This window comes from Myodes glareolus, unplaced genomic scaffold, assembly GCF_982192425.1.
Source record: "Myodes glareolus unplaced genomic scaffold, mMyoGla1.1 HAP1_SCAFFOLD_51, whole genome shotgun sequence".
Classification (NCBI taxonomy): Eukaryota; Metazoa; Chordata; class Mammalia; order Rodentia; family Cricetidae; genus Myodes; species Myodes glareolus.
In genome coordinates, this window is record NW_028263222.1 from 676123 (window position 1) to 682315 (window position 6193).

The following is a 6193-nucleotide window of genomic DNA, read 5'->3' on the forward strand; positions in this document are numbered from 1 at the left end:
TAGTGAATGGAGTGTTGCTTCACTTTCTAAATGCTGTCCTTTCAGAGAAAATCACTTTCCTTTGAAAGTGCCTTAAGCTACATACAAGCATTCACAAGAAACTCACATGCATTTTTCTGAAAGAGAAGCAGTCTGTTCCAACACTTCAATTCACTGTGCGAAGTGAATGGTTTGTTGCTTCACTTTCTAAATGCTCTTCGTTTAGAGAAAATCACTCTCTTTTGAAACTGCCTTAAGCTACTTAAAAGCATTCACAAGAAACTCACATCTGTTACTCTGAAAGGGATGCAGTCTGTTCCAACACTTCAATTCACTGTGCGAAGTGAATGGAGTGTGGCTTCACTTTCTAAATGCTGTCCTTTCAGAGAAAATCACTTTCCTTTGAAAGTGCCTTAAGCTACTCACAAGCATTTAACAGAAATTCACATGATTTTCTCCGACAGAGAAGCAGTCTGTTCCAACACTTCAATTCACTGTGCGAAGTGAATGAAGTGTTGCTTCACTTTCTAAATGCTGTCCTTCCAGAGAAAATCACTTTCCTTTGAAAGTGCCTTAAGCTACTTCCAAACATTCACAAAAAACTCACATCCGTTTCTCTGAAAGAGAATTAGTCTGTTCCAACACTTCCATTCACTGTGCGAAGTGAATGGAGTGTTGCTTCACATTCTAAATGCTGTCCTTTCAGAGAAAATCACTTTCCTTTGAAAGTGCCTTAGGCTACTTACAAGCATTTAACAGAAATTCACATGCGTTTCTCTGAAAGAGAAGCAGTCTGTTCCAACACTTCAATTCACTCTGCGAAGTGAATGGAGTGTTGCTTCACTTTCTAAATGCTGTCCTTTCAGAGAAAATCACTTTCCTTTGAAAGTGCCTTAAGCTACATACAAGCATTCACAAGAAACTCACATGCATTTTTCTGAAAGAGAAGCAGTCTGTTCCAACACTTCAATTCACTGTGCGAAGTGAATGGTTTGTTGCTTCACTTTCTAAATGCTCTTCGTTTAGAGAAAATCACTCTCTTTTGAAACTGCCTTATGCTACTTAAAAGCATTCACAAGAAACTCACATCTGTTACTCTGAAAGGGATGCAGTCTGTTCCAACACTTCAATTCACTGTGCGAAGTGAATGGAGTGTGGCTTCACTTTCTAAATGCTGTCCTTTCAGAGAAAATCACTTTCCTTTGAAAGTGCCTTAAGCTACTCACAAGCATTTAACAGAAATTCACATGCTTTTCTCCGACAGAGAAGCAGTCTGTTCCAACACTTCAATTCACTGTGCGAAGTGAATGGAGTGTTGCTTCACTTTCTAAATGCTGTCCTTTCAGAGAAAATCACTTTCCTATGAAAGGCCTTAAGTTGCTTACAAGAATTCAGCAGAAATTCACATGCGTTTCTCTGAAAGAGAAGCAGTCTGTTCCAACACTTCAATTCACTGTGCGAAGTGAATGAAGTGTTGCTTCACTTTCTAAATGCTGTCCTTTCAGAGAAAATCACTTTCCTTTGAAAGTGCCTTAAGCTACTTACAAGTATTCATAAGAAACTCACATGCATTTTACTGAAAGAGAAGCAGTCTGTTCCAACACTTCAATTCACTGTGCGAAGTGAATGGTGTGTTGCTTCACTTTCTAAATGCTCTCCGTTTAGAGAAAATCACTCTCTTTTGAAACTGCCTTAAGCTACTTACAACCATTCACAAGAAACTCACATCTGTTTCTCTGAAAGAGAAGCAGTCTGTTCCAACACTTCAATTCACTCTGCGAAGTGAATGGAGTGTGGCTTCACTTTCTAAATGCTGTCCTTTCAGAGAAAATCACTTTCCTTTGAAAGTGCCTTAAGCTACTTACAAGCATTTAACAGAAATTCACATGCTTTTCTCTGAAAGAGAAGCAGTCTGTTCCAACACTTCAATTCACTGTGCGAAGTGAATGGAGTGTTGCTTCACTTTCTAAATGCTCTCCTTTCAGAGAAAATCACTTTCCTTTGAAAGTGCCTTAAGCTACTTACAAGCATTCACAAAAAACTCACATATCTTTCTCTGAAAGAGAAGCAGTCTGTTTCAACACTTCAATTCACTGTGCGAAGTGAATGGAGTGTGGCTTCACTTTCTAAATGCTGTCCTTTCAGAGAAAATCACTTTCCTTTGAAAGTGCCTTAAGCTACTTACAAGCATTTAACAAAAATTCACATGCTTTTATCTGAAAGAGAAGCAGTCTGTTCCAACACTTCAATTCACTGTGCGAAGTGAATGGAGTGTTGCTTCACTTTCTAAATGCTGTTCTTTCAGAGAAAATCACTTTCCTATGAAAGTGCCTTAAGTTGCTTACAAGAATTCAGCAGAAATTCACATGCGTTTCTCTGAAAGAGAAGCAGTCTGTTCCAACACTTCAATTCACTGTGCGAAGTGAATGAAGTGTTGCTTCACTTTCTAAATGCTGTCCTTTCAGAGAAAATCACTTTCCTTTGAAAGTGCCTTAAGCTACTTCCAAGCATTCACAAAAAACTCACATCCGTTTCTTTGAAAGAGAAGTAGTTTGTTCCAACACTTCCCTTCACTGTGCGAAGTGAATGGAGTGTTGCTTCACTTTCTAAATGCTGTCCTTTCAGAGAAAATCACTTTCCTTTGAAAGTGCCTTAGGCTACTTACAAGCATTTAACAGAAATTCACATGCGTTTCTCTGAAAGAGAAGCAGTCTGTTCCAACACTTCAAGTCATTGTGCGAAGTGAATGAAGTGTTGCTTCACTTTCTAAATGCTGTCCTTTCAGAGAAAATCACTTTCCTTTGAAAGTGCCTTAAGCTACTTCCAAGCATTCACAAAAAACTCACATCCGTTTCTCTGAAAGAGAAGTAGTCTGTTCCAACACTTCAATTCACTGTGCGTAGTGAATGGAGTGTTGCTTCACTTTCTAAATGCTGTCCTTTCAGAGAAAATCACTTTCCTTTGAAAGTGCCTTAAGCTACATACAAGCATTCACAAGAAACTCATATGCATTTTTCTGAAAGAGAAGCAGTCTGTTCCAACACTTCAATTCACTGTGCGAAGTGAATGGTTTGTTGCTTCACTTTCTAAATGCTCTTCGTTTAGAGAAAATCACTCTCTTTTGAAACTGCCTTAAACTACTTAAAAGCATTCACAAGAAACTCACATCTGTTTCTCTGAAAGGGATGCAGTCTGTTCCAACACTTCAATTCACTGTGCGAAGTGAATGGAGTGTTGCTTCACTTTCTAAATGCTGTCCTTTCAGAGAAAATCACTTTCCTTTGAAAGTGCCTTAAGCTACTTACAAGCATTTAACAGAAGTTCACATGCGTTTCTCTGAAAGTGATGCAGTCTGTTCCAACACTTCAATTCACTGTGCGAAGTGAATGGAGTCTTGCTTCACTTTCTAAATGCTGTCCTTTCAGAGAAAATCACTTTCCTTTGAAAGTGCCTTAAGCTACTTACAAGCATTTAACAGAAATTCACATGCTTTTCTCTGAAAGAGAAGCAGTCTGTTCCAACACTTCAATTCACTGTGCGAAGTGAATGAAGTGTTGCTTCGCTTTCTAAATGCTGTCCTTTCAGAGAAAATCACTTTCCTTTGAAAGTGCCTTAAGCTACTTACAAGCATTCACAAAAAACTGACATCTGTTTCTCTGAAAGAGAAGTAGTCTGTTCCTACACTTCCATTCACTGTGCGAAGTGAATGAAGTGTTGCTTCACTTTCTAAATGCTCTCCTTTCAGAGAAAATCACTTTCCTTTGAAAGTGCCATAAGCTACTTCTAAGCATTCACAAAAAACTCACATCCTTTTCTCTGAAAGAGAAGTAGTCTGTTCCAACACTTCAATTCACTGTGCGTAGTGAATGGAGTGTTTTTCACTTTCGAAATGCGGTCCTTTCAGAGAAAATCACTTTCCTTTGAAAGTGCCTTAAGCTACTTACAAGCATTCACAAGAAACTCACATGCATTTTCTGAAAGAGAAGCAGTCTGCTCCAACACTTCAATTCACTGTGCGAAGTGAATGGTGTGTTGCTTCACTTTCTAAATGCTCTCCTTTTAGAGAAAATCACTCTCTTTTGAAACTGCCTTAAGCTACTTACAAGCATTCACAAGAAACTCACATGCATTTTTCTGAAAGAGAAGCAGTCTGTTCCAAAACTTCAATTCACTGTGCAAAGTGAATGGAGTGTTGCTTCACTTTCTAAATGCTTTCCTTTCAGAGAAAATCACTTTCCTTTGAAATTGCCTTAAGCTACTTACAAGCATTCAACAGAAATTCACATGCGTTTCTCTGAAAGTGATGCAGTCTGTTCCAACACTTCAATTCACTGTGCGAAGTGAATGGAGTGTGGCGTCACTTTGTAAATGCTGTCCTTTCAGAGAAAATCAATTTCCTTTGAAAGTGCCTTAAGCTACTTACAAGCATTTAACAGAAATTCACATGCTTTTCTCTGAAAGAGAAGCAGTCTGTTCCAACACTTCAATTCACTGTGCGAAGTGAATGGAGTGTTGCTTCACTTTCTAAATGCTGTCCTTTCAGAGAAAATCACTTTCCTTTGAAAATGCCTTAAGCTACATACAAGCATTCAACAGAAATTCACATGCGTTTTTCTCATAGAGAAGCAGTCTGTTCCAACACTTCAATTCACTGTGCGAAGTGAATGGAGTGTTGCTTCACTTTCTAAATGCTCTCCTTTCAGAGAAAATCACTTTCCTTTGAAAGTGCCTTAAGCTACTTACAAGCATTCGCAAAAATCTCACATCTGTTTCTCTGAAAGAGAAGCAGTCTGTTCCAACACTTCAATTCACTGTGCGAAGTGAATGGAGTGTTGCTTCACTTTCGAAATGCTGTCCTTTCAGAGAAAATCACTTTCCTTTGAAAGTGCCTTAAGCTACATACAAGCATTTAACAGAAATTCACATGCGTTTCTCTGAAAGTGATGCAGTCTGTTCCAACACTTCAATATACTGTGCGAAGTGAATGGAGTTTGGCTTCACTTTCTAAATGCTGTCCTTTCAGAGAAAATCACTTTCCTTTGAGAGTGCCTTAAGCTACTTACAAGCATTTAACAGAAATTCACATGCTTTTCTCTGAAAGAGAAGCAGTCTGTTCCAACACTTCAATTCACTGTGCGAAGTGAATGGAGTGTTGCTTCACTTTCTAAATGCTGTCCTTTCAGAGAAAATCACTTTCCTTTGAAAGTGCCTTAAGCTACTTACAAGTATTCATAAGAAACTCACATGCATTTTACTGAAAGAGAAGCAGTCTGTTCCAACACTTCAATTCACTGTGCGAAGTGAATGGTGTGTTGCTTCACTTTCTAAATGCTCTCCGTTTAGAGAAAATCACTCTCTTTTGAAACTGCCTTAAGCTACTTACAAGCATTCATAAGAAACTCACATCTGTTTCTCTGAAAGAGAAGCAGTCTGTTCCAACACTTCAATTCACTGTGCGAAGTGAATGGAGTGTGGCTTCACTTTCTAAATGCTGTCCTTTCAGAGAAAATCACTTTCCTTTGAAAGTGCCTTAAGCTACTTACAAGCATTTAACAGAAATTCACATGCTTTTCTCTGAAAGAGAAGCAGTCTGTTCCAACACTTCAATTCACTGTGCGAAGTGAATGGAGTGTTGCTTCACTTTCTAAATGCTGTCCTTTCAGAGAAAATCACTTTCCTTTGAAAGTGCCTTAGGCTACTTACAAGCATTTAACAGAAATTCACATGCGTTTCTCTGAAAGAGAAGCAGTCTGTTCCAACACTTCAATTCACTGTGCGTAGTGAATGGAGTGTTGCCTCACTTTCTAAATGCTGTCCTTTCAGAGAAAATCACTTTCCTTTGAAAGTGCCTTAAGCTACATACAAGCATTCACAAGAAACTCACATGCATTTTTCTGAAAGAGAAGCAGTCTGTTCCAACACTTCAATTCACTTTGGGAAGTGAATGGTGTGTTGCATCACTTTCTAAATGCTCTCCTTTTAGAGAAAATCACTCTCTTTTGAAACTGCCTTAAGCTACTTACAAGCAATCACAAGACACTCACATGCATTTTTCTGAAAGAGAAGCAGTCTGTTCCAACACTTCAATTCACTGTGCGAAGTGAATGGAGTGTGGCTTCACTTTGTAAATGCAGTCTTTTCAGAGAAAATCACTTTCCTTTGAAAGTGCCTTAAGCTACTTACAAGCATTCACAAAAAACTCACATCCGTTTCT